Source organism: Pseudophryne corroboree, unplaced genomic scaffold, assembly GCF_028390025.1.
Source record: "Pseudophryne corroboree isolate aPseCor3 unplaced genomic scaffold, aPseCor3.hap2 scaffold_467, whole genome shotgun sequence".
Taxonomy (NCBI): domain Eukaryota; kingdom Metazoa; phylum Chordata; class Amphibia; order Anura; family Myobatrachidae; genus Pseudophryne; species Pseudophryne corroboree.
Window position 1 is genome coordinate 422,695 of NW_026970079.1, and position 27,625 is coordinate 450,319.

Here is a 27,625-nt window from a genome sequence, read left to right on the forward strand (position 1 = left end):
ACCTTGCAACTCAGAGAGTAGGGCTGCTTCTCTCCCCTCAGTCCCTCGATGAGGGAGTCTGTTGCCAGCAGTGCTCCCTGAAAATTAAAAACCTAACAAAATACTTTCTGTCAGAAAGCTCAGGAGAGCTCCTGAAAAGCACCCAGTCTCCACTGGGCACAGTATCAAACTGAGGTCTGGAGGAGGGGCATAGAGGGAGGAGCCAGTGCACACCCAGAACTAAAGTCTTTCTTAAAGTACCCATGTCTCCTGCGGAGCCTATCTATCCCCATGGTCCTTACGGAGTCCCCAGCATCCTCTAGGACGTTAGAGAAAATAGGATTTTAATACCTACCGGTAAATCCTTTTCTCTTAGTCCGTAGAGGATGCTGGGCACCCGTCCCAGTGCGTACTGTGTCTGCAGTTATTAAATGGCCCTTAACTCCAGAACATTTATGTGGAGAAAACTTTCCTGACTTGACCATCTTCCTTGGATGTTTTCCCCCTGTGTGACTGCTCCCCAGCCTCGGAGGGTTGCATCCATGGTCCCTAGGATCCAGTCCTGGATCCCAAACCATCGCCCCTCTAGGAGGTGAGAACTGTGCAGCCACCAATGGAGTAAGATTCTGGTCTTGGAAGACAGGATTATCCTCCGGTGCATGTGTAGGTGGGATCCGGACCACTTGTCCAACAGGTCCCACTGGAACACTCTGGCATGGAACCTGCCAAACTGAATGGCCTCGTAGGCCGCAACCATCTTCCCCAGCAACAGAATGCATTGATGGATTAACACTCTTGCTGGTTTCAGAATTTGTTTGACCAGACTCTGGAACTCCATAGCCTTTCCACTGGAAGAAAGCCTCTTCTGTGTCCAGTATGACTCCCAGAAACAAATCCCGCGTCATTGGGACCAACTGCGATTTTGGCAAGTTTAGGAGCCAACCATGTTGTTGAAGAACTGTCAGGGAGAGTAGATGTTTTGCACCAACTGGTCCCTGGATCTCGCCTTTATCAGGAGATCATCCAAGTACGGCATAATTGTGACTCCTTGCTTGCGAAGGAGAACCATCATTTCCACCATCACCCTGGTGAAAATCCTCGGAGCCGTGGACAGACCAAATGGCAACGTCTGAAATTGGTAATGACAATCCTGAATTGCAAACCTCAGGTAGCTTGATGCAGTGGCTAAACGGGAACATGTAATTAGGCATCCTTATGTCTACCAAAACCATGAAATCTCCTTCCTCCGGACTGGAGATCCCTACCCTGAGAGATTCCATCTTGAAATTGAATTTCTTTAGGTAGAAATTGAGGGATTTCAGATTTAAGATTGGTCTGACTGAGCCGTCCGGCTTCGGGAGCACGAAGAGGCTTGAATAAAAACCTTCTCCCTGCTGACTAAGGCCGATTTGAACAATCGGTGAGGGGGAACGTCTTGAAACCCCAGTTTGTACCCTTGTGACACTATTTGTAAAACCCACGAGTCCAGGTCCAAATTAATCCAGAACTGACTGAAGTGTTTTAGACGTGCCCCCACTGGTGTGGGCTCCTGCAAGAGAGCCCCAGCGTCATGCAGTGGATTTGGCAGAAGCAGAGGACGATCTCTGCTCCTGCGATCTTGAAGAGGCTACAGACCTCTTCCCTCTTCTCCTTCCTCTACCTGCAAAGAAAGGGGAATCTTAACTTCTTGCATATCTATTGGGACAAAATGACTGCGTTAGACAATGATGCGTCTTCATCCGTTGAGAGGGAACATAGGGCAAGAAGGTTGACTTACCTGCGGGAGCTGCCGAGATCAAATTAACTAGGCCGTTGCCAAACAAGGCTTCACCTTCATAGGGAAGAGACTCCCTTTCTTCTTGGAGTCAGCATCAGCATTCCCTTGGTGAATCCACAATGCCCTCCTATCCGAGACTGCCATGAAATTGGCCCGTGAACTCAAGAGTCCTATATCCCTTGCAGTCGTAAGTATGCTGCAGTGTCCTTGATATGATCCAACGTAAGGAGTATCCCATCTCTCCAAGATATCTATATCGGAAGACAAGGTATTCGACCAATTCTTGAATACTACTTCTCACCCATGCGCATGTAATGGCAGGTCTAAGTAATGTACCCGTGGTTACATAACTAGAAATAATGTAGCTTCCTGCATACGATCCGCTGGATTTGTGACAGGGCCCCGTGCAGAACAGGGGGTGACTCCCACTTTATTCTGTCCGCAGCAGGAAATGAATAAACAATCGGAAACCTTTTGGGGATTTGAAACCATCTTGTCGAGCTGGCCCAGACTTTCTCAAACAGAGATGGAGGAACGTTACATCAGCTTTCATTATATATCTATATATACATACATATAGACCCCTTTGTCAGGAACAGCAGGGTCCTCAGTGATGTTAATATGTCCTTAATATCCACAATCATGTACTGAATGCTCCTTGCCAATATTGGATCTAATCAGGAAATATTATGGTCGACATAGGAATCAGTATCCGAGTCAGTATCAGTGTGTAGTAACATTTTTGCGGGCCTGAGGGAAAAGAAGCATAGCCATGAACATCACATCTATTCTCTACGTCTGTGTCTGGGACACAGATTTATCCAACCTCACTCTGATATTATTGAAACTTTCACCCAGTCAGTTATTGCTGGTGCCAACAGGGCCACCATCATATGTCTGCATTCCTAATATAGTTTCCTCTTGGGAAAAACATTCAGCCACCGACATGTTGACACACATGTACCAAGTACCCACAGACACATCGGCTTATGGGGGATAGACCTACAGTAAATCTGTCAGAGGGACAGAGAGGATTTTTCAGCTCACAACCCAGCGCCAAAAGTACACAGTCTGGGAAATAATAAACTCTATAGTGATAGACTTGTAACGCTCTATAGATGTGCTGGTGAGGTGAGGAAGAAGCCCCGCCGCTGTAATGGCACGCTTCTGTCCCGCTCAGAAACAAATAATTAATTACGCTGGCGGGGTAAGGACAGTGCCCAGGCACTAATGTCCACTTTTGCCAGCCTTTTGTGAGGAATTTATGCTGCCCAGGGTGCCCCCCCCCCCACCCACCCACATGCCCTGCACCCTGCAGTGCCTGTGTGTGTGTGGAAGCATGGCGCACAGCATTCCGCTCACTGCGTGGTAACTCAGAATGCCGTCACTGGAGAAGAAGTCTTCTGTTCTTCTGCTACTCGCCTGTCTTCTGACTTCTGGCTCTGTAAGGGGGTGATGGCAGGCTACGGGAGTGGGCATCTAGGCGTACCCAGCGATCAGCACCCTCAGGAGCTAATGGTGTCCTGTCAGCCAGAAGCAGAGCCATTGAACTCACTAGAAGTTGGTCATACTTCTCTCCCCTAAGTTCCACGAAGCAGGGAGACTGTTGCCAGCAGCCTCCCTGAAAATAAGAAAAACTAACATAAGTCTTTTCAGAGAAACTCAGTAGAGCTCCCCTGTAGTGCATCCAGTCTCACTGGGCACAATTCTAAAACTGGAGTCTGGAGGAGGGGCATAGTGGGAGGAGACAGTTCACACCCTTTGAAAGTCTTAAAGTGCCCATGTCTCCTGCGGATCCCGTCTATACCCCATGGTTCTTAATGTGATCCCAGCATCCTCTAGGACGTATGAGAAAACAAATAACGCACACACGAGGAGGAGAGAACAAAGGAAGCTATAAGGAGGGGAGGGGAGGGGAGGGGGGGGGGAGGTAAGGTAGTAAAGGGATATTGGATAAACTACAACCTTATACATATTCATTAATGTACCAGTAGTTAGAAGTAGAAGAGCTCTAACAGAAACCACAAAGCCTATCTAAAGCCACACCACACTGGATATGCCCAATCTCATTTGATCTTTGAAGCAAAGCAGTATTGGACTTTGTTACTACCAAGCAGTCTCCCATCCATGTATTATCAGATTCTTTAGGTGTTTTTAAACTACCAACACCCTTTTCTTGGTACTGTACATTTAATTTTTACACATATTCTTTTATGTACCAGAAGTTAGAAGTAGAAAAGCTCTAACAGAAACCACGAGCTCATCTACAGCCACAGCACACTGGATTTGCCCAATCTCTCCTGATCATGGAAGCTAAGCAGTGTTGGTCCTGGTTTTAGTACTTGGATGGGAGACCACCAGGAAATACCAGGAGCTGTGTGTATTTTTACAATACCAACACCGTTCTCTTGATGCATTCCATTTTGAAACATTGGGGCAGATCTATTAAGCCTGGTGAACTGATAAAGTGCAAGGTGATAAAGTACCAGCCAGTCAGCTCCTAACTGTCATTTTTCAAACCCAGCCTGTGACATGGCAATTAGGAGCTGATTGGCTGGTACTTTATCACCATGCAAATTATCATTTCACCAGGTTTAATAAATCGTCCGCTTATTCATTTATGTACGAGTAGTTAGAAGTAGAAGAACTCTAACTGAAACCACTAAGCTCATCTACAGCCACACCACACTGTATATGCCCAATATCACCTGATCTTAGGCCTGGTTTGTTCTTGGATGTGAGACCACCTGGGAATACCAGGTGCTGTAGGTAGTTTTATACTACCAACACCGTTCTCTTGATGCATTCTATTTTGAAACTTATTCATTGATGTAGAAGTTAGAAACAGCAAAAATCATCTACAGCCGCATCACACTGGATATGTCCAATCCAGTGGCGTAACTAGAAATTTTTCTCCCCCAAGCCAAAAAATTCTTCGGCGCCCCCCCCCCCCCCCCTTCATGCTCCATAATTGGGAGCAAGAAAGGGATAAATATGCGCTCGCCTAAGGCGCGCGCGTCAAAAAAGGGGCGTGGTTTTGTTGGAGTGGGCGTGGTTTCGCATAAAGGGGCGTGGCATTGCAGGAAAAGACTACCTTATACCCCAGTTTTGCAACCTGCACGCCCATACGTTGGCCACCACAGGAAAGAAAAATAATCCTGATTCATGCCCCTTACATTATTTGTCATTTTTCCTCCTTATAGTAATGCCCAGTATACATTATGCCACATACTGCAATGGCCCTTAGACATTATGCCGCACACAATAATACACGACACAATATGCACACACTGTAATGCCCCCGACACATTATGCCACACACCGTAATGTCTGTGACACATTATGCCACACACCGTAATGCCTGTGACACATTATGACAGGAATCGCAATGCCCGTTATACATTATGCTACACACTGCAATGCCCCTGATACATTATAGCACATACAATGTCTGTGACACATTATGACACACACCGCAATGTCCGTGATACATTATGCCACACACTGCAATGCCCGATACATTATAGCACATACAATGCCTGTGACACATTATGCCACACACTGCAATGACCTTGAGACATTATACCACAATGCCCGTGATATAGTATACCATACACCGTAATGCCTGTGACACATACCGCAATGCCCTGCCCGTTATACCCTATGCCACACATCGCAATGCCCGTTATGTATTATGCCACACTGCAATGACCCTGACATTATACCACATACCACAATGCCCGTGATATAGTATACCACACACCGTAATGCCTGACACATTATGACACACACCGCAATGTCCGTGATACATTATGCCACACACTGCAATGACCCTGAGACATTATACCACATATCACAATGCCCGCGATATAGTATACCATACACCGTAATGCCTGCGACACATTATGACACACACCGCAATGTCCGTGATACATTATGCCACACACCGTAATGCCCATTACACATTAAGTCCTACAGTAAGGCTTCTAATTACTTTTCAATTACCTGCTCGTTGTCAGGGGTTTCATGCACTGGGTGTCATGCTCGTTGCCAGGGGTTTCATGCTCTTGGTTCCATGCACGGTGCCAGGGGTTTTCATGCTCAGGGTGTCATGCTCGTTGCCAGGGGTTTCATGCACTGGGTGTCATGCTCGTTGCCAGGTGTTTCATGCACTGGGTGTCATGCTCGTTGCCAGATGTTTCATGCACTGGGTGTCATGCTTGTTGCTAGGAGGTAGTCCTTGTTGCTAGGGCTGTGCTCCCAGTGCTACATATGTCCCCAGTGCCAGATATTCCCCCACGGTGCCAGGTACTTACATGCCCCAGTGCCAAATATAGTCCCCCCCCATGTGCCAGGTACACATATGCCCCCAGTGCCAGATATTCCCCCCCAGTGCCATATATGCCCCCAGTGCCAGATATTCCCCCCAGTGCCATATATGCCCCCCGTGCCATATATGCCCCCAGTGCCAGATACCCCCCCCCCAGTGCCATATATGCCCCAGTGCCAGATATCCCCCCCAGTGCCAGATATGCCCCCAGTGCCAGATATTCCCCCCAGTGCCAGAAATGCCCCAGTGCCAGATATTCCTCCCCCCCCCGTGCCATATATGCCCCCAGTGCCAGATATTTACCCCCCCCCCCGCCGTCGCTTTTTGGAGGGACACGGAGGGCACAGCTCGTCTCTCCTGTGTCCCTCCTGCTGCATCATCTCTGGCGGCCGCGGGTCTAATAGGGGGAAGTGCCGGTTCGTGAGCCAATTAGAGCTCACGGACGGCACTTCCCCCTATTAGACCCGCGGTCGCCGGAGATGATGCAGCAGGAGGGACACAGGGAGGCGCGCTGTGTGCCCTCCGTGTCCCTCCAAAAAGCGGCGGAGGGAAGGAGACTGCAGACTGACATGCGGACGCTCGTCCGCATGTCAGTCTGCTGTAAATCAGTGGTGCCCCCGCAGCCCCTCGCCCCCAAGCCACCGCGAGGACTGCGGGGGCAGTAGTTACGCCACTGGTCTAATCTCATCTGATGATGGAAGCTAAGCAGTGTTGTGCCTGGTTTGTTTTTGGATTTCAAGTCCTGCCTTCTGGTTTGGCCACGGCACCTCGGATATTCACCAAGGTCATGGCCGTGATGACGACCCTTCACCATCAGAGAATCAGGATCCTGCCAAATCTGGACGACTTGCTGATCCTGGTGAACTCCCAAGAGGTTCTCCACAGTTATCTGGAACTGGCGGTCCAATTCCTAAAAGTCCACGGGTGGCTCATCAACTGAAAAAAGTCCTCGCTGGTCCCTGCTCGGAACATTGTGCACCTAGGGGCACTGCTGGACACACACAGCCAACAATTGTTTCTGTCTCCAGAGAAAGTCCTGAAAATTCAGGACAGTATCGTCCTCTCTCGCCCAAGAGTGTTGATACACACGGCGATGCAAGTACTAGACCTCATGGTGTCGGCTTTCGATATGGTAGAGTACGCTCAATTTCATTACCGCCCTCTGCAGAGGTTAATCCTCTCCAAGTGGGACGGCCTGCCTCATCGGATGATGTCTCAAATGATCTCCTTGACTCCGGAGGTTCGTCTGACACTGAGCTGGTGGCTACAGGACCAACAGTTGAGCAGGGGCCATCCCTTCTGGATCTCCAACTGTGTCCTCCTGACAATGGATGCCAGTCTTTTGGGCTGGGCCATGGTGTTGGAGCAACACTTTCTACAGGGTCGGTGGACCAGGGAGGAATCTCTCCACCTGATATACATTCTGGAATTGCAGGCAGTGTTCAATTAATTGACACTGGCCCTGCCTCTAGTACAGAACAAGCCTGTTCAAGTACAATCTGACAACGCCACCACGGTAGTGTACACAAATCATCAAGGCGGCACTCGAAACTGCATGGCAAAGCTGGAAGTATCAAAAATCCTCAGTTGGGTAGAAAGTCATCTGACAGCAATATCGGCAGTGTTCATTCCCGGAGTCCTCAACTAGGAAGCGGATTTCCTCAGTCGTCAGGACGTTCACGCTGGAGAGTGGAGAGGCCGCAGCAGAAATGTCTGCACTGGTGTCAGTAGGTGACTGAGGCAGGGATGACTGGGAGATAGTGGGTGACTGAAGCATGTATGAGTGGGAGATAGTGGGTGACTGAGGCCGGGGTGACTGGGAGATAGTGGGTGACAGGGAGATAGTGGGTTACTGAGGGAGGGGTGATAGGAAGGGGTTGGGTAAGTATGGGAAGAAAGTGGGTGACAGGTATAATAAATGACTAAGGCAGGGGTGATAGGGAGATAGTGGATGACTGTGGCAGGGGTGACAGGGACAGTAAGAGACTGAGGCAGGGGTGACAGGGATAGTGGCTGACTGAGGCAGGGGTGACTGGGAGATAGTGGGTGACTGAGGCAGGGTTGACAGGGATAGTGGGTGACTGAAGCAGGGGTGATAGGGTGACAGTGGGTGACTAAAGCAGGGGTGACTGGTATAGTGGGTGACTGAGGCAGGGATCGCAGATATAGTGGTTGACTGAGGCAGCGGTGACTGGGAGATAGTGGGTAACTGAGGCAGGGGTGACAGGGAAAGTGTGTGACTCAGGCAGGGGTGATAGGGAGATAGTGGGCTGCATATCTCTGCCTCACTGCAGCAGCACATTCCTGCTTCAATGACAGCAGCACATCCCTACCTCACTTATAGCAGCACATCCCTGCCTCGCTGACAGCAGCACATCTCTGCCTCGCTGACAGCAGCACATCCCTGCCTCGCTGACAGCAGCACATCCCTGCTTCGCTGACAGCAGCACATCCCTGCTTCGCTGACAGCAGCACATCCCTGCTTCGCTGACAGCAGCACATCCCTGCCTCGCTGACAGCAGCACATCCCTGTCTCGCTGACAGCAGCACAGCACTGCTTCACTGACAGCAGCACATCACTGCTTCACTACCAGCAGCACATCCCTGCCTCACTGGCAGCAGCACATCCCTGCCTTACTGACAGCTGTATATAGGGCCTAATTCAGACCTGATCCCTGCTGTGCATATTCACACAACAGGAGATCAGGTCTCTGCCCAGTGAGCGCCTCTGCCTGATTGACAGGCAGAGGCGGTCACTGGGCAGGAGGAGTCGGGCCAGCGGCGTTGTGCCGCCATTTTGGGGGCACAGTCAGGACAACGCAGACATGACCGGACCGTATGGGGGCGGGCCGTGACGGCTGCGTGACCCGGACAGCAACGGGCCTTATTTACTAAAATCTCAGATAAATTTTATGGCATTTATGTGCAGTCTAGTTTGCACAGTTGATAGAGTGTTGATCTTGCACTATCAATGTAAGCCTCACATAGGTTTGATACACATGTAAGTTTGTTTTTATTTTACTACATTGTGGTTTGTGGCTCTATACCATGTAATGCATGTCTTTTAACAGTAGTCAAGTCTTCCAATGTGCTTGTTAGTGAAACCCAATAGATAGCTTTATTTTATTTTGTTTCTTCAAATATTGAATGCATATGTCTTATAACTTTTTTTTTTTCAATATACAGGTTGAGTATCTGTATATACATTTTTATTATAAGATTTTCAATGACACAAGTACATCCAAGTTGCAGATTATGGATTGTGAAGGACAAATCAACCATATAAACAATTTAAGCAATTTAAATTGCATGCAGGTAGTAGAATATCAAACTCCTTGGATGAGAGTTGGTCGTAATAAACTAGGATAGAAAAGAATAAAGTAGAAAATAAGATTTTAAACCTACCGGTAAATCTTTTTCTCGTAGTCCGTAGAGGATGCTGGGGACTCCGTAAGGACCATGGGGATAGACGGGCTCCACAGGAGACATGGGCACTTTAAGAAAGACTTTAGTTCTGGGTGTGCACTGGCTCCTCCCTCTATGCCACAGTTAGAGAAACTGTGCCCAGAGGAGACGGACAGTATGAGGAAAGGATTTTGTTAATCCAGGGCAAGATTCATACCAGCCACACCAATCACACCGTATAACTTGTGATAAACTACCCAGTTATCAGTATGAAAAAACAACATAGCATCAGTGCAGGACCGATGCAACTATAACATAACCCTTATTGAAGCAATAACTATATACAAGTATTGCAGAAGTAGTCCGCACTTGGGACGGGCGCCCAGCATCCTCTACGGACTACGAGAAAAAGATTTACCAGTAGGTTTAAAATCTTATTTTCTCTAACGTCCTAGAGGATGCTGGGGACTCCGTAAGGACCATGGGGATTATACCAATGCTCCAAAACGGGCGGGAGAGTGCGGATGACTCTGCAGCACCGATTGAGCAAACATGAGTTCCTCCTCAGCCAGGGTATCAAACTTATAGTATTTTGCAAAGGTGTGTGAACCCGACCAAGTAGCAGCTTGACACAGCTGTAGTGCCGAGACCCCTCGGGCAGCCGCCCAAGAAGAGCCCACTTTCCTCGTGGAATGGGCCTTGACCGATTTCAGTAACTGCAATCCAGCCATAGAATGCGCTTGCTGAATCGTGTTACAAATACGGCGTGCAATTGCCTGCTTTGAAGCAGGGGCACCAATATTGTTGGTTGCATACAGGACAAACAGCGCTTCAGTTTTCCTGACTCTAGCCGTCCTGGCCACGTAAATTTTCAAAGCCCTAACCACATCAAGTAACTCGGAATCCTCCAAGTCACGCGTAGCCACAGGCACCACAATAGGTTGGTTCATATGAAAAGATGAGACCACTTTTGGTAGGAATTGAGGACGGGTCTGCAATTCCGCTCTATCCACATGAAATACCAAATATGGGCTTTTATGTGACAAAGCCGCTAATTCCGACACTCGCCTAGCCGAAGCCAAGGCTAATAACATGACCACCTTCCATGTGAGATATTTTAACTCCACTGTTTTAAGTGGTTCAAACCAGTGTAATTTTAGAAAACTTAACACCACGTTAAGGTCCCAAGGTGCCACCGGAGGCACAAAAGGAGGCTGAATATGCAGCACTCCTTTTACAAAAGTCTGAACTTCTGGAAGAGAAGCCAATTCTTTTTGAAAGAAAATGGATAAGGCCGAAATCTGGACCTTAATAGAGCCTAATTTTAGGCCCAAATTCACTCCAGTTTGTAGGAAGTGAAGGAAACGGCCCAGATGGAATTCTTTCGTAGGAGCATTCCTGGCCTCACACCAAGAAACATAATTTCGCCATATACGGTGTAATGTTTTAACGTTACATCCTTCCTAGCCTTTATCAGCGTAGGGATGACCTCAACCGGAATGCTAGGATCCGGCATTCAACCGCCATGCCGTCAAACGCAGCTGCGGTAAGTCTTGGAACAGACAGGGCCCCTGATGCAACAGGTCCTGTGGTATAATGTCTCAGGGTCATTGCAGTGTGGCATAATACATAACGGGCATTGCGATGTGTGGCATAGGGTATAACGGGCAGGGCATTGCGGTATGTGTCACAGGCATTACGGTGTATGGTATACTATATCACGGGCATTGTGGTATAATGTCTCAAGGTCATTGCAGTGTGTGGCATAATGTGTCACAGGCATTGTATGTGCTATAATGTATCGGGCATTGCAGTGTGTGGCATAATGTATCACGGACATTGCGGTGTGTGTCATAATGTGTCACAGACATTGTATGTGCTATAATGTATCAGGGGCATTGCAGTGTGTAGCATAATGTATAACGGGCATTGCGATTCCTGTCATAATGTGTCACAAGCATTACGGTGTGTGGCATAATGTGTCACAGACATTACGGTGTGTGGCATAATGTGTCGGGGGCATTACAGTGTGTGCATATTGTGTCGTGCATTATTGTGTGCGGCATAATGTCTAAGGGCCATTGCAGTATGTGGCATAATGTATACTGGGCATTACTATAAGGAGGAAAAATGACAAATAATGTAAGGGGCATGAATCAGGATTATTTTTCTTTCCTGTGGTGGCCAACGTATGGGCGTGCAGGTTGCAAAACTGGGGTATAAGGTAGTCTTTTCCTGCAATGCCACGCCCCTTTATGCGAAACCACGCCCACTCCGCCAAAACCACGCCCCTTTTTTATTTAGGCGCGCGCATATTTATCCCTTTCTTGCTCCCAATTATGGAGCATGAAGGGGGGGGGGGGGGGGGGGCGCCAAAGAATTTCTTGGCTTGGGGGAGAAAAATTTCTAGTTACGCCACTGGATTGGACATATCCAGTGTGATGCGGCTGTAGATGATTTTTGCTGTTTCTAACTTCTACATCAATGAATAAGTTTCAAAATAGAATGCATCAAGAGAACGGTGTTGGTAGTATAAAACTACCTACAGCACCTGGTATTCCCAGGTGGTCTCACATCCAAGAACAAACCAGGCCTAAGATCAGGTGATATTGGGCATATACAGTGTGGTGTGGCTGTAGATGAGCTTAGTGGTTTCTGTTAGAGTTCTTCTACTTCTAACTACTCGTACATAAATGAATAAGCGGACGATTTATTAAACCTGGTGAAATGATAATTTGCATGGTGATAAAGTACCAGCCAATCAGCTCCTAATTGCCATGTCACAGGCTGGGTTTGAAAAATGACAGTTAGGAGCTGACTGGCTGGTACTTTATCACCTTGCACTTTATCAGTTCACCAGGCTTAATAGATCTGCCCCAATGTTTCAAAATGGAATGCATCAAGAGAACGTTGTTGGTATTGTAAAAATACACACAGCTCCTGGTATTTCCTGGTGGTCTCCCATCCAAGTACTAAAACCAGGACCAACACTGCTCAGCTTCCATGATCAGGAGAGATTGGGCAAATCCAGTGTGCTGTGGCTGTAGATGAGCTCATGGTTTCTGTTAGAGCTCTTCTACTTCTAACTTCTGGTACATAAAAGAATATGTGTAAAAATTAAATGTACAGTACCAAGAAAAGGGTGTTGGTAGTTTAAAAACACCTAAAGAATCTGATAATACATGGATGGGAGACTGCTTGGTAGTAACAAAGTCCAATACTGCTTTGCTTCAAAGATCAAATGAGATTGGGCATATCCAGTGTGGTGTGGCTTTAGATAAGCTTTGTGGTTTCTGTTAGAGCTCTTCTACTTCTAACTACTGGTACATTAATGAATATGTATAAGGTTGTAGTTTATCCAATATCCCTTTACTACCTTACCTCCCCCCCCCTCCCCTCCCCTCCTTATAGCTTCCTTTGTTCTCTCCTCCTCGTGTGTGCGTTATTTGTTTTCTCATACGTCCTAGAGGATGCTGGGATCACATTAAGAACCATGGGGTATAGACGGGATCCGCAGGAGACATGGGCACTTTAAGACTTTCAAAGGGTGTGAACTGTCTCCTCCCTCTATGCCTCTCCTCCAGACTCCAGTTTTAGAATTGTGCCCAGTGAGACTGGATGCACTACAGGGGAGCTCTACTGAGTTTCTCTGAAAAGACTTATGTTAGTTTTTCTTATTTTCAGGGAGGCTGCTGGCAACAGTCTCCCTGCTTCGTGGAACTTAGGGGAGAGAAGTATGACCAACTTCTAGTGAGTTCAATGGCTCTGCTTCTGGCTGACAGGACACCATTAGCTCCTGAGGGTGCTGATCGCTGGATACGCCTAGATGCCCACTCCCGTAGCCTGCCATCACCCCCTTACAGAGCCAGAAGTCAGAAGACAGGCGAGTAGCAGAAGAACAGAAGACTTCTTCTCCAGTGACGGCATTCTGAGGTACCACGCAGCGAGCGGAATGCTGTGCGCCATGCTTCCACACAAACACAGGCACTGCAGGGTGCAGGGCATGTGGGTGGGGGGGGGGGCACCCTGGGCAGCATAAATTCCTCACAAAAGGCTGGCAAAAGTGGACATTAGTGCCTGGGCACTGTCCTTACCCCGCCAGCGTAATTAATTATTTGTTTCTGAGCGGGACAGAAGCGTGCCATTACAGCGGCGGGGCTTCTTCCTCACCTCACCAGCACATCTATAGTCTATCACTATAGAGTTTATTATTTCCCAGACTGTGTACTTTTGGCGCTGGGTTGTGAGCTGAAAAATCCTCTCTGTCCCTCTGACAGATTTACTGTAGGTCTATCCCCCATAAGCCGATGTGTCTGTGGGTACTTGGTACATGTGTGTCAACATGTCGGTGGCTGAATGTTTTTCCCAAGAGGAAACTATATTAGGAATGCAGACATATGATGGTGGCCCTGTTGGCACCACCAATAACTGACTGGGTGAAAGTTTCAATAATATCAGAGTGAGGTTGGATAAATCTGTGTCCCAGACACAGACGTAGAGAATAGATGTGATGTTCATGGCTATGCTTCTTTTCCCTCAGGCCCGCAAAAATGTTACTACACACTGATACTGACTCGGATACTGATTCCTATGTCGACCATAATATTTCCTGATTAGATCCAATATTGGCAAGGAGCATTCAGTACATGATTGTGGATATTAAGGACATATTAACATCACTGAGGACCCTGCTGTTCCTGACAAAGGGGTCTATATGTATGTATATATAGATATATAATGAAAGCTGATGTAACGTTCCTCCATCTCTGTTTGAGAAAGTCTGGGCCAGCTCGACAAGATGGTTTCAAATCCCCAAAAGGTTTCCGATTGTTTATTCATTTACTGCTGCGGACAGAATAAAGTGGGAGTCACCCCCTGTTCTGCACGGGGCCCTGTCACAAATCCAGCGGATCGTATGCAGGAAGCTACATTATTTCTAGTTATGTAACCACGGGTATATTACTTAGACCTGACATTACATGCGCATGGGTGAGTAGTAGTATTCAAGAATTGGTCGAATACCTTGTCTTCCGATATAGATATCTTGGAGAGATGGGATACTCCTTACGTTGGATCATATCAAGGACACTGCAGCATACTTACGACTGCAAGGGATATAGGACTCTTGAGTTCACGGGCCAATTTCATGGCAGTCTCGGATAGGAGGGCATTGTGGATTCACCAAGGGAATGCTGATGCTGACTCCAAGAAGAAAGGGAGTCTCTTCCCTATGAAGGTGAAGCCTTGTTTGGCAACGGCCTAGTTAATTTGATCTCGGCAGCTCCCGCAGGTAAATCAACCTTCTTGCCCTATGTTCCCTCTCAACGGATGAAGACGCATCATTGTCTAACGCAGTCATTTTGTCCCAATAGATATGCAAGAAGTTAAGATTCCCCTTTCTTTGCAGGTAGAGGAAGGAGAAGAGGGAAGAGGTCTGTAGCCTCTTCAAGATCGCAGGAGCAGAGATCGTCCTCTGCTTCTGCCAAATCCACTGCATGACGCTGGGGCTCTCTTGCAGGAGCCCACACCAGTGGGGGCACGTCTAAAACACTTCAGTCAGTCCTGGATTAATTTGGACCTGGACTCGTGGGTTTTACAAATAGTGTCACAAGGGTACAAACTGGGGTTTCAAGACGTTCCCCCTCACCGATTGTTCAAATCGGCCTTAGTCAGCAGGGAGAAGGTTTTTATTCAAGCCTCTTCGTGCTCCCGAAGCCGGACGGCTCAGTCAGACCAATCTTAAATCTGAAATCCCTCAATTTCTACCTAAAGAAATTCAATTTCAAGATGGAATCTCTCAGGGTAGGGATCTCCAGTCCGGAGGAAGGAGATTTCATGGTTTTGGTAGACATAAGGATGCCTAATTACATGTTCCCGTTTAGCCACTGCATCAAGCTACCTGAGGTTTGCAATTCAGGATTGTCATTACCAATTTCAGACGTTGCCGTTTGGTCTGTCCACGGCTCCGAGGATTTTCACCAGGGTGATGGTGGAAATGATGGTTCTCCTTTGCAAGCAAGGAGTCACAATTATGCCGTACTTGGATGATCTCCTGATAAAGGCGAGATCCAGGGACCAGTTGGTGCAAAACATCTACTCTCCCTGACAGTTCTTCAACAACATGGTTGGCTCCTAAACTTGCCAAAATTGCAGTTGGTCCCAATGACGCGGTTGTTGTTTCTGGGAGTCATACTGGACACAGAAGAGGCTTTCTTCCAGTGGAAAGGCTATGGAGTTCCAGAGTCTGGTCAAACAAATTCTGAAACCAGCAAGAGTGTTAATCCATCAATGCATTCTGTTGCTGGGGAAGATGGTTGCGGCCTACGAGGCCATTCAGTTTGGCAGGTTCCATGCCAGAGTGTTCCAGTGGGACCTGTTGGACAAGTGGTCCGGATCCCACCTACACATGCACCGGAGGATAATCCTGTCTTCCAAGACCAGAATCTTACTCCATTGGTGGCTGCACAGTTCTCACCTCCTAGAGGGGCGATGGTTTGGGATCCAGGACTGGATCCTAGGGACCATGGATGCAACCCTCCGAGGCTGGGGAGCAGTCACACAGGGGGAAAACATCCAAGGAAGATGGTCAAGTCAGGAAAGTTTTCTCCACATAAATGTTCTGGAGTTAAGGGCCATTTAATAACTGCAGACACAGTACACACTGGGACGGGTGCCCAGCATCCTCTACGGACTAAGAGAAAAGGATTTACCGGTAGGTATTAAAATCCTATTTTCTCTAACGTCCTAGAGGATGCTGGGGACTCCGTAAGGACCATGGGGATAGATAGGCTCCGCAGGAGACATGGGTACTTTAAGAAAGACTTTAGTTCTGGGTGTGCACTGGCTCCTCCCTCTATGCCCCTCCTCCAGACCTCAGTTTGATACTGTTCCCAGTGGAGACTGGGTGCTTTTCAGGAGCTCTCCTGAGCTTTCTGACAGAAAGTATTTTGTTAGGTTTTTAATTTTCAGGGAGCACTGCTGGCAACAGACTCCCTCATCGAGGGACTGAGGGGAGAGAAGCAGCCCTACTCTCTGAGTTGCAAGGTCCAGCTTCTTAGGCTACTGGACACCATTAGCTCCAGAGGGATTGGTACGCAGGATCTCACCCTCGCCGTCCGTCCCAGAGCCGCGCCTCCGTCCCCCTTGCAGAGCCGGAAGATAGAAGCCGGGTGAGTATGAGAAGAAAAGAAGACTTCAGAGGCGGCAGAAGACTTCATGATCTTCACTGAAGTAACGCACAGCACTGCAGCTGTGCGCCATTGCTCCCATACACCTCTCACACTCCGGTCACTGTAAGGGTGCAGGGCGCAGGGGGGGCACCCTGGGCAGCAATATAAACCTCTTTTTGGCAAAAATATAACACATATACAGCGGGGCACTGTATATATGTATGAGCCCCCGCCAATTTTACAGTTAAAGCGGGACAGAAGCCTGCCGCCGAGGGTGCGGGGCTTCTCCCTCAGCACTCACCAGCGCCATTTTTTCTTCACAGCACCGCTGAGAGGAAGCTCCCCGGACTCTCCCCTGCTTATACCACGGTAGACAAGAGAGTTGAAAAGAGGGGGGGGGCACATAATTTGGCGCAAATTACATACAGCAGTACTACTGGGCAAACATTAAGTTACTGTGTATTCCTGGGTTATATAGCGCTGGGGTGTGTGCTGGCATACTCTCTCTCTGTCTCTCCAAAGGGCCTTGTGGGGAAACTGTCTTCAGAAAAAGCATTCCCTGTGTGTGTGGTGTGTCGGTACACGTGTGTCGACATGTCTGAGGAAGAAGGCTATATTAGAGAGGAGCAGGAGCAAATGAATGTGGTGTCTCCGCCGACAGCTGATTGGATGGATATGTGGAATGTTTTAAATGCTAGTGTAAACTCATTGCACAAAAGATTAGACAAGGCTGAAGCTTTGGGACAGTCAGGGTCTCAACCCATGCCTGATCCTATGTTGCAGGGACTGTCAGGGTCTCCTAAGCGCCCACTATCCCAGATTGTTGACACAGTTACAGACACGGATTCTGACTCCAGTGTCGATTACGATGATGCAAAGTTACAGCCAAAATTGGCAAAATCCATTCGATATATGATTATGGCAATAAAAGATGTTTTGCACATCAGAGAGGAACCCCCTGTCCCTGACAAGAGGGTACATATGTACAAGGTGAAAAAGCCTGAGGTAACCTTTGAGGGGGTCACACGAGCTGAACGAGTTATGTGAAAAAGCTTGGGAATCTCCAGATAAAAGACTGCAGATTTCCAAAAGGATTCTTATGGCGTATCCTTTCCCATCAATGGATAGGTTACGATGGGAATCCTCCCCTAGGGTGGACAAAGCATTAACACGCATATCCAAGAAGGTAGCCCTCCCGTCCCAGTATACGGCTACCCTCAAAGAGTCTGCTGACCGCAAACAGGAGATTACCCTGAAGTCCATTTATACACATTCAGGTACCTTACTCAGACCGGCAATTGCGTCGGCCTGGGTGTGTAGTGCTGTAGAAGCATGGACGGATACCTTATCTGAGGGGATGGATACCCTAGATAAGGATACTATTTTATTGACCCTGGGGCATATAAGAGATGCTGTCCTATATATGTGTGTATGCAAACTACAGGTGGTGCTGCAGGGCTCACACCCTTTTACTTGTCTTGTAGAGCAACTCTGGAGCTGTTTCTGGGTCCAGCTGCTGCAAGAAATCAGCTTGAATGCTTCAGGGGCTGGGGCATGGCCAACATGAGCCCACACTGATGGGGGGTGGGGGTGTATAAAGCGATTTAGGGGTCATCCAAGCGCAACCCCACAAAGGCCGCCATGCCCTGCGTGACCCTTTTCTCTTTTCATATGCAGACGAGGGTTGCAGCCAACTATGCCCACTGCTTGGATGACATCACTATATGCAAATCCATCTGCTGCAGGCCTTCCCCCAGGAATGCTTGCAGTAGTTGTTGCATTTGGTTTGTTGTTTGGGGGTGCTTCAGTATTAGGCAGCCTTCTGCCCTCCCACATTCGTCTGAAAATGTGTTCTCCCTGCAGTTGTTGTTCCCAGATGAGAGTTCCCTTGTGCTTCCTCAGTTGAATCTCCTTAACTTGACAGGGGTGTGCCCGAGCAGCCGCCCTCCACAGCCCTATCCCAACACATACTTATCTTGCATATGAGATCTCTTGATCATGAAGATAGTTCTCACAGGGTGAGGTTCATCCATTACATTTTAAAGTAGGAAGGTACAAATTACATATTCAAATTACATATATGTGCTGGATTCAAATGTTTTCCCCCCTTCCTTTCTCAATTGTGCCCATCAGCAGCTATTCTAATGTTGCTGCCAATGGGTGTGACGCATTCATTTCTTCTGTGGGGTACACTGGACTCCACAAGGATTCACATTGTATATGTACACCAGAGTAGGATCTTGATCTGAGGCACCAACAGGCTCAAAGCTTTTGACTGTTCCCAAGATGCTCAGCGCCCCCTCCTCTATAACCTCGCTTCCATGAACAGGGAGCTCTGTTTGTAGTTGGTGCCTTCAGTAGCAGGCCACTTAACAGGGGGCTGCCTCAGGCAGCCTATTCTTAGCTATTAATTTTGGCAAGAAAAGAAGAACTTTTTTTATAAGAATCTACAAGGGCTGCAGCAGGCTAGGTCTAATAGACCTCTTTACTGCAGCTCCATCACTCCCAGTGGCGCAGTATACTCCCGTGCCCCGGTTGCTGGGTCACTGCAGCGGAGGCTCCGGTTTCTTCCTAAGGTCAGTCACACACACACCGCCCTCCGGGATCACGAGGCCGCTGATGGGGGCGGGCCGTGTGCGCACTGGCGTGGACACTGATTACTGGGCAGCCGCTCCACTAGCCACCAGGGACAGTTAAGGAGCACAGCTCTGGGGGGTTTTCTCCTATATTAACCCCATTTTGTACTACCCGCAGTGCATTGTGATAGGTAATGGGGCCTGATTCAGGTTGGATCGCAATCCAACTGCAAAAACTGCTAAGAGCATACGCCTGCATTTTCTGCGGCACCCCGCAGATAATGCGATCACCTCTTCCTGTGAATCGGTGAAGGGGGGGAGGAGGGGGGTCAACAACACTCCATTTCCAAGTCGGAGATGGAGCGGTGCGGGGGCACGGTTTCAAAATGGGGTCGGCAACGGAGAAACAGGAGGCGTGGTCAGAGCAGCTGCATGACATCACATGGGCCGGACTCCATCAATTTATCAGTGAATGATCGCAGTTTGAGCTGTTACATTTTGCATACCCAGAATGCAATGAATGAACCTCACCCTGGGAGAACAATCTTCATGACCATGGTATCTCCTATGCAAAATAAGTATGATTTGGGATAGGGCTGGGGAGGGCCGCTGCTCAGGCACATCTCTGTCAAGTAAAGGAGATTCAACTGAGGCAGCACAAGGGAACTCTCATCTGGGGACAACAACTGCAGGGAGAACACATATTTTCAGATGAACATGGGAGGGCAGAAGGCTGCCTAATACTGAAGCACCCCCAAACAACAAACCAAATGCAATAACTAGTGCAAGCATTCCTGGGGGAAGGCCTGCAGCAGATGGATTTGCATATGGTGATGTCATCCAAGCAGTGGGTCAAAGTTGGCTTCAACCCTCGTCTGCATATGAAAAGAAAAAAGGGATGTGCAGGGCATGGCGGCCTTTTGCGGCGCTTGCATGACCCCTAATTCGCATTAAACACCTCCACCCTCCTTAGGTGTGGGGCTCATGTTGGCTATGCCCCAGCACCTGAAGCATTCAAGCTGATTTCTTGCAGCAGCTGGGCACTGTAACAGCTCCAGAGCTGCTCTGTAAGGCAAGTAAAAGGATGTGGGCCCTGCAGCACTACCTGTAGTTCGCATTGTGCGTTGGAAGGCACAAAGTAAGCAGACGGGAGAAGTCAGGATAGTGCGCAAGGGCATAGAAGGGAGCGGCTCAAGAAAAGAGAAGTGGAAACAGACAGCAAACTAGGCTGGAGAGAGACCTGAGACAAAGAGATCTGAATTATACGAGAGCCGACCAGAGGAAACACAAATTATGCAGTCAAGTGTCCCACATTTGGGGAAATCGCAGGAGCAGCACACCCAGAGTGCAATGGGTGAGCTTTGCCCTGGGAGAAGCACCTTCCTGATCATAGTATCTCACCTGGCAGGTAAGTAGGAGTTGGGCTAGAGCTGGGGAGGGTCGCTGCTCGGGCACCCCCCTGTCAAGTGAAGGAGATCCAACTGAGGCAGCACAAGGGAACTCTCGAAAGAAGAACAAGGCTAGAGGAAGATCTGAGACAAAGAAATCTAACTTTTACCAGAGTTGACCAGAAGAAAGCACAAACACAGTCCCCCACTACCACAAATAATGCAGTCGAGTTTCCCACATTTGGGGAAATCACAGGGGTCAGCATACCCAGAATGCAATGAATGAACCTCACCCTGGGAGAACAATCTTCATGACCATGGTATCTCCTATGCAAAATAAGTATGATTTGGGATAGGGCTGGGGAGGGCCGCTGCTCAGGCACATCTCTGTCAAGTAAAGGAGATTCAACTGAGGCAGCACAAGGGAACTCTCATCTGGGGACAACAACTGCAGGGAGAACACATATTTTCAGATGAACATGGGAGGGCAGAAGGCTGCCTAATACTGAAGCACCCCCAAACAACAAACCAAATGCAACAACTAGTGCAAGCATTCCTGGGGGAAGGCCTGCAGCAGATGGATTTGCATATGGTGATGTCATCCAAGCAGTGGGTCAAAGTTGGCTTCAACCCTCGTCTGCATATGAAAAGAAAAAAGGGATGTGCAGGGCATGGCGTCCTTTTGTGGCGCTTGGATGAACCCTCCTTCGGTGTGGGGCTCATGTTGGCTATGCCCCAGCCCCTGAAGCATTCAAGATGATTTCTTGCAGCAGCTGGGCACTGTAACAGCTCCAGAGTTGCTCTGTAAAGCATGTAAAAGGGTGTGGGCCCTGCAGCACTACCTGTAGTATGCATTGTGCGTTGGAAGGCACAAAGTAAGCAGACAGGAGAGGTCAGGATAGTGCGCAAGGGCATAGAAGGGAGCGGCTCAAGAAAAGAGAAGTGGAAACAGACAGCAAACTAGGCTGGAGAAAGACCTGAGACAAAGAGATCTAAATTATATGAGAGCCGACCAGAGGAAACACAAATTATGCAGTCAAGTGTCCCACATTTGGGGAAATCGCAGGAGCAGCACACCCAGAGTGCAATGGGTGAGCTTTGCCCTGGGAGAAGCACCTTCCTGATCATAGTATCTCACCTGGCAGGTAAATAGGAGTTGGGCTAGAGCTGGGGAGGGTCGCTGCTCGTGCACCCCCCTGTCAAGTGAAGGAGATCCAACTGAGGCAGCACAAGGGAACTCTCGAAAGAAGAACAAGGCTAGAGGAAGATCTGAGACAAAGAAATCTGACTTTTACCAGAGCTGACCAGAGGAAAGCACAAACACAGTCCCCCACTACCACAAATAATGCAGTCGAGTTTCCCACATTTGGGGAAATCACAGGGGTCAGCATACCCAGAATGCAATGAATGAACCTCACCCTGGGAGAACAATCTTCATGACCATGGTATCTCCTATGCAAAATAAGTATGATTTGGGATAGGGCTGGGGAGGGCCGCTGCTCAGGCACATCTCTGTCAAGTAAAGGAGATTCAACTGAGGCAGCACAAGGGAACTCTCATCTGGGGACAACAACTGCAGGGAGAACACATATTTTCAGATGAACATGGGAGGGCAGAAGGCTGCCTAATACTGAAGCACCCCCAAACAACAAACCAAATGCAACAACTAGTGCAAGCATTCCTGGGGGAAGGCCTGCAGCAGATTGATTTGCATATGGTAATGCCAGTCAAGCAGTGGGTCAAAGTTGGCTTCAACCCTCGTCTGCATATGAAAAGAGAAAAGGGGCGTGCAGGGCATGGCGGCCTTTTGCGGCGCTTGGATGACCCCTAGTTCGCATTAAACACCTCCACCCTCCTTCGGTGTGGGGCTCATGTTGGCTATGCCCCAGCCCCTGAAGCATTCAAGCTGATTTCTTGCAGCAGCTGGGCACTGTAACAGCTCCAGAGCTGCTCTGTAAGGCAAGTAAAAGGGTGTGGGCCCTGCAGCACTACCTGTAGTTTGCATTGTGCATTGGAAGGCACAAAGTAAGCAGACGGGAGAAGTCAGGATAGTGCGCAAGGGCATAGAAGGGAGCGGCTCAAGAAAAGAGAAGTGGAAACAGACAGCAAACTAGGCTGGAGAGAGACCTGAGACAAAGAGATCTGAATTATACGAGAGCCGACAAGGGGAAACACAAATTATGCAGTCAAGTGTCCCACATTTGGGGAAATTGCAGGAGCAGCACACCCAGAGTGCAATGGGTGAGCCTTGCCCTGGGAGAAGCACCTTCATGATCATAGTATCTCACCTGGCAGGTAAGTAGGAGTTGGGCTAGAGCTGGGGAGGGTCGCTGCTCGGGCACCCCCCTGTCAAGTGAAGGAGATCCAACTGAGGCAGCACAAGGGAACTCTCGAAAGAGGAACAAGGCTAGAGGAAGATCTGAGACAAAGAAATCTGACTTTTACCAGAGCTGACCAGAGGAAAGCACAAACACAGTCCCCCTCTACCACAAATAATGCAGTAGAGTTTCCCACATTTGGGGAAATCACAGGGGTCAGCATACCCAGAATGCAATGAATGAACCTCACCCTGGGAGAACAATCTTCATGACCATGGTATCTCCTATGCAAAATAAGTATGATTTGGGATAGGGCTGGGGAGGGCCGCTGCTCAGGCACATCTCTGTCAAGTAAAGGAGATTCAACTGAGGCAGCACAAGGGAACTCTCATCTGGGGACAACAACTGCAGGGAGAACACATATTTTCAGATGAACATGGGAGGGCAGAAGGCTGCCTAATACTGAAGCACCCCCAAACAACAAACCAAATGCAACTACTAGTACAAGCATTCCTGGGGGAAGGCCTGCAGCAGATGGATTTGCATATGGTGATGTCATCCAAGCAGTGGGTCAAAGTTGGCTTCAACCCTCATCTGCATATGAAAAGAGAAAAGGGGCGTGCAGGGCATGGCGGCCTTTTGCGGCGCTTGGATGACCCCTAGTTCGCATTAAACACCTCCACCCTCCTTCGGTGTGGGGCTCATGTTGGCTATGCCCCAGCCCCTGAAGCATTCAAGCTGATTTCTTGCAGCAGCTGGGCACTGTAACAGCTCCAGAGCTGCTCTGTAAGGCAAGTAAAAGGGTGTGGGCCCTGCAGCACTACCTGTAGTTTGCATTGTGCGTTGGAAGGCACAAAGTAAGCAGATGGGAGAAGTCAGGATAGTGCGCAAGGGCATAGAAGGGAGCGGCTCAAGAAAAGAGAAGTGGAAACAGACAGCAAACTAGGCTGAAGAGAGACCTGAGACAAAGAGATCTGAATTATATGAGAGCCGACCAGGGGAAACACAAATTATGCAGTCAAGTTTCCCACATTTGGGGAAATCAAAGGGGCAGCACACCCAGAGTGCAATGGGTGAGGCTTGCCCTGGGAGAAGCACCTACATGATCATAGTATCTCACCTGGCAGGTAAGTAGGAGTTGGGCTAGAGCTGGGGAGGGTCGCTGCTCGGGCACCCCCCTGTCAAGTGAAGGAGATCCAACTGAGGCAGCACAAGGGAACTCTCGAAAGAAGAACAAGGCTAGAGGAAGATCTGAGACAAAGAAATCTGACTTTTACCAGAGCTGACCAGAGGAAAGCACAACACAGTCCCCCACTACCACAAATAATGCAGTCGAGTTTCCCACATTTGGGGAAATCACAGGGGTCATCATACCCAGAATGCAATGAATGAACCTCACCCTGGGAGAACAATCTTCATGACCATGATATCTCCTATGCAAAATAAGTATGATTTGGGATAGGGCTGGGGAGGGCCGCTGCTCAGGCACATCTCTGTCAAGTAAAGGCGATTCAACTGAGGCAGCACAAGGGAACTCTCATCTGGGGACAACAACTGCAGGGAGAACACATATTTTCAGATGAACATGGGAGGGCAGAAGGCTGCCTAATACTGAAGCACCCCCAAACAACAAACCAAATGCAACAACTAGTGCTAGCATTCCTGGGGGAAGGCCTGCAGCAGATGGATTTGCATATGGTGATGCCATCCAAGCAGTGGGTCAAAGTTGGCTTCAACCCTCGTCTGCATATGAAAAGAAAAAAGGGATGTGCAGGGCATGGCGGCCTTTTGCGGCCCTTGGATGACCCCTAATTCGCATTAAACACCTCCACCCTCCTTCGGTGTGGGGCTCATGTTGGCTATGCCCCAGCACCTGAAGCATTCCAGCTGATTTCTTGCAGCAGCTGGGCACTGTAACAGCTCCAGAGCTGCTCTGTAAGGCAACTAAAAGGGTGTGGGCCCTGCAGCACTACCTGTAGTTCGCATTGTGCGTTGGAAGGCACAAAGTAAGCAGACGGGAGAAGTCAGGATAGTGCGCAAGGGCATAGAAGGGAGCGGCTGAAGAAAAGAGAAGTGGAAACAGACAGCAAACTAGGCTGGAGAGAGACCTGAGACAAAGAGATCTGAATTATACGAGAGCCGACCAGAGGAAACACAAATTATGCAGTCAAGTGTCCCACATTTGGGGAAATCGCAGGAGCAGCACACCCAGAGTGCAATGGGTGAGCCTTGCCCTGGGAGAAGCGTGTACATTTTCGGTATCGCCTGCCTAGAGAAATGGAACCTAGATGGCATTTGGTACCGGGGACACAGTACCTCAATCAAGTCTCTAGTTGCCTCTGAATTAACGATGGATACCGGAACCACGTTTCTCACCACCCAGGCTGACAAGACCTGAGTTATCCGCTTTGCAGCAGGATGACTGCTGTGATATTTCATCTTCCTCGCAAAGGACTGCTGGACAGTCAATTGCCTACTGGAAGTAGTACAAGTGGTCTTCCGACTTCCCCTCTGGGATGACGATCGACTCCCAGCAGCAACAACAGCAGCGCCAGCAGCAGTAGGCGTTACACTCAAGGATGCATCGGAGGAATCCCAGGCAGGAGAGGACTCGTCAGACTTGCCAGTGACATGGCCTGCAGGACTATTGGCTCTCCTGTCTAAGGAGGAAATTGACACTGGGGGAGTTGGTGGTGTGGTTTGCAGGAGCTTGGTTACAAGAGGAAGGGATTTAGTGGTCAGTGGACTGCTTCCGCTGTCATCCAAAGTTTTTGAACTTGTCACTGACTTATGATTAATGCGCTGCAGGTGACATATAAGGGAGGATGTTCTGAGGTGGTTAACGTCCTTACCCCTACTTATTACAGCTTGACAAAGGCAACACACGGCTTGACACCTGTTGTCCGCATTTGTGTACAGGATGCAAACCTTCATGTCCAAATTTATCCATCTCATCAGTCGTACCTCAGATTTGCGGTACAGGACTGTCATTGCCAATTTCAGACGTTGCTGTTTGGTCTCTCCACGGCCCAGAGAATTTTCACCAAGGTAATGGTGGAAATGATGGTTCTCCTGCGCAAGCAATGTGTCACAATTATCCCGTACTTGAGCGATCTCATAAAAGCGAGATCAAGAGAGCCGTTGCTGAACAGCGTATCACTTTCACTGAAAGTGTTACAGCAACACGGCTGGATTTTCAATATCCCAAAGTCGCAGTTGGTTCCTACGACTCGTCTGTCTTTCTTGGGCATGATTCTGGACACAGACCAGAAGAGGGTTTATCTCCCGATAGAAAAGGCCCAGGAACTCATGACTCTTGTCAGGAACCTATTGAAACCAAAACTTGTGTCAGTGCATCACTGCACTCGAGTCCTGGGAAAGATGGTGGCATCATACAAAGCCATTCCATTCGGCAGGTTCCATGCGAGGACTTTCCAATGGGACCTACTGGACAAGTGGTCTGGGTCACATTTACAGATGCATTGGTTGATCACCCTGTCCCCCAGGGTCAGGGTATCACTCCTGTGGTGGCTGCAGAGTGCTCACCTTCTCGAGTGACGCAGATTCGGCATTCAGGACTGGATCCTGGTGACCACAGATGCAAGCCTCCAAGGTTGGGGAGCAGTCACACAGGGAAGAAATTTCCAAGGTCTTTGGTCAAGTCAAGAGACTTGTCTTCACATCAACATCCTGAAACTAGGGGCCATATACAATGCCCTACGTCAAGCGGAGACCTTACTTTGCGACCAACCGGTTCTGATCCAGTCAGACAACGTCACCGCAGTGGCTCATGTAAACCGCCAAGGTGGCACAAGGAGCAGAGTGGCGATGGCACAAGCTACCTTTGCATTTTTCTCCCAAACGAAGGACACTAGAATGAAAATTTTAAAGCCTCCTGTTAGTGCTTCATCTACACGGTATAGCCCTGAATTTTCCAATGCGTAGCTCTTTGCAAAAGAGAGATATTGGCAAGGAAAAGCTGTCTTGTACCTTTGCATTTTTCTCCCAAACGAAGGACACTAGAAAGAAAATTTTAAAGCCTCCTGTTAGGCCATCATCTACACGGCATAGCCCTGAATTTTCCAATGCGTAGCTCTTTGCAAAAGAGAGATATTGGCAAGGAAAAGCTGTCTTGTACCTTTGCATTTTTCTCCCAAACGAAGGACACTAGAAAGAAAATTTTAAAGCCTCCTGTTAGGCCATCATCTACACGGCATAGCCCTGAATTTTCCAATGTGCAGCTCTTTGCAAAAGAGAGATATTGGCAAGGAAAAGCTGTCTTGTACCTTTGCATTTTTCTCCCAAACGAAGGAAACTAGAATGAAATTTTTAAAGCCTCCTGTTAGTGCTTCATCTACACAGTATAGCCCTGAATTTTCCAATGCGTAGCTCTTTGCAAAAGAGAGATATTGGCAAGGAAAAGCTGTCTTTCAACTCTTCCACAACTGAAAAACAGATAGTGTTCCCAAGCCTTCCATCCTGTAATATCTTCAGTCTCTCGTCAATGAAGAAAACAATCCCTCCAGCAGACTCTTCAACCACGATACAAGATCACAGCCAAAAGGGCGAGAAGCAACTACACTTGCGTTTAACCAAAATGGCTAAAACTTAGTGGAGGAAAGTGCAGTGCACCAAAACATAAGCTGACACAATCATGGAGAATGCGCCAGCATATATGCTCTT

At 48.6% G+C, this 27,625-nt stretch overlaps 5 non-coding genes and 3 pseudogenes across 5 annotated transcripts; all 8 read right to left on the reverse strand.

The window, feature by feature from the left end:
- Positions 1 to 20,489: 20,489 nt before the first annotated feature.
- Positions 20,490 to 20,652, reverse strand: LOC135027652 (U1 spliceosomal RNA). Its single transcript, XR_010224067.1, has one exon. It is a non-coding gene; the product is annotated as a U1 spliceosomal RNA (small nuclear RNA).
- Positions 20,653 to 20,804: 152 nt separating this feature from the next.
- Positions 20,805 to 20,968, reverse strand: LOC135027644 (U1 spliceosomal RNA). The gene has a single exon (XR_010224059.1). It is a non-coding gene; the product is annotated as a U1 spliceosomal RNA (small nuclear RNA).
- A 655-nt stretch (positions 20,969 to 21,623) lies between these two features.
- Positions 21,624 to 21,777, reverse strand: LOC135027660 (U1 spliceosomal RNA; annotated as a pseudogene).
- Positions 21,778 to 21,929: 152 nt separating this feature from the next.
- LOC135027639 (U1 spliceosomal RNA) lies at positions 21,930 to 22,093 on the reverse strand. Its single transcript, XR_010224054.1, has one exon. It is a non-coding gene; the product is annotated as a U1 spliceosomal RNA (small nuclear RNA).
- A 698-nt stretch (positions 22,094 to 22,791) lies between these two features.
- On the reverse strand, positions 22,792 to 22,927 carry LOC135027654 (U1 spliceosomal RNA; annotated as a pseudogene).
- A 152-nt stretch (positions 22,928 to 23,079) lies between these two features.
- LOC135027642 (U1 spliceosomal RNA) lies at positions 23,080 to 23,243 on the reverse strand. The gene has a single exon (XR_010224057.1). It is a non-coding gene; the product is annotated as a U1 spliceosomal RNA (small nuclear RNA).
- Positions 23,244 to 23,935: 692 nt separating this feature from the next.
- Positions 23,936 to 24,077, reverse strand: LOC135027662 (U1 spliceosomal RNA; annotated as a pseudogene).
- Positions 24,078 to 24,229: 152 nt separating this feature from the next.
- On the reverse strand, positions 24,230 to 24,392 carry LOC135027650 (U1 spliceosomal RNA). The gene has a single exon (XR_010224065.1). It is a non-coding gene; the product is annotated as a U1 spliceosomal RNA (small nuclear RNA).
- Between the last annotated feature and the right edge of the window lie 3,233 nt (positions 24,393 to 27,625).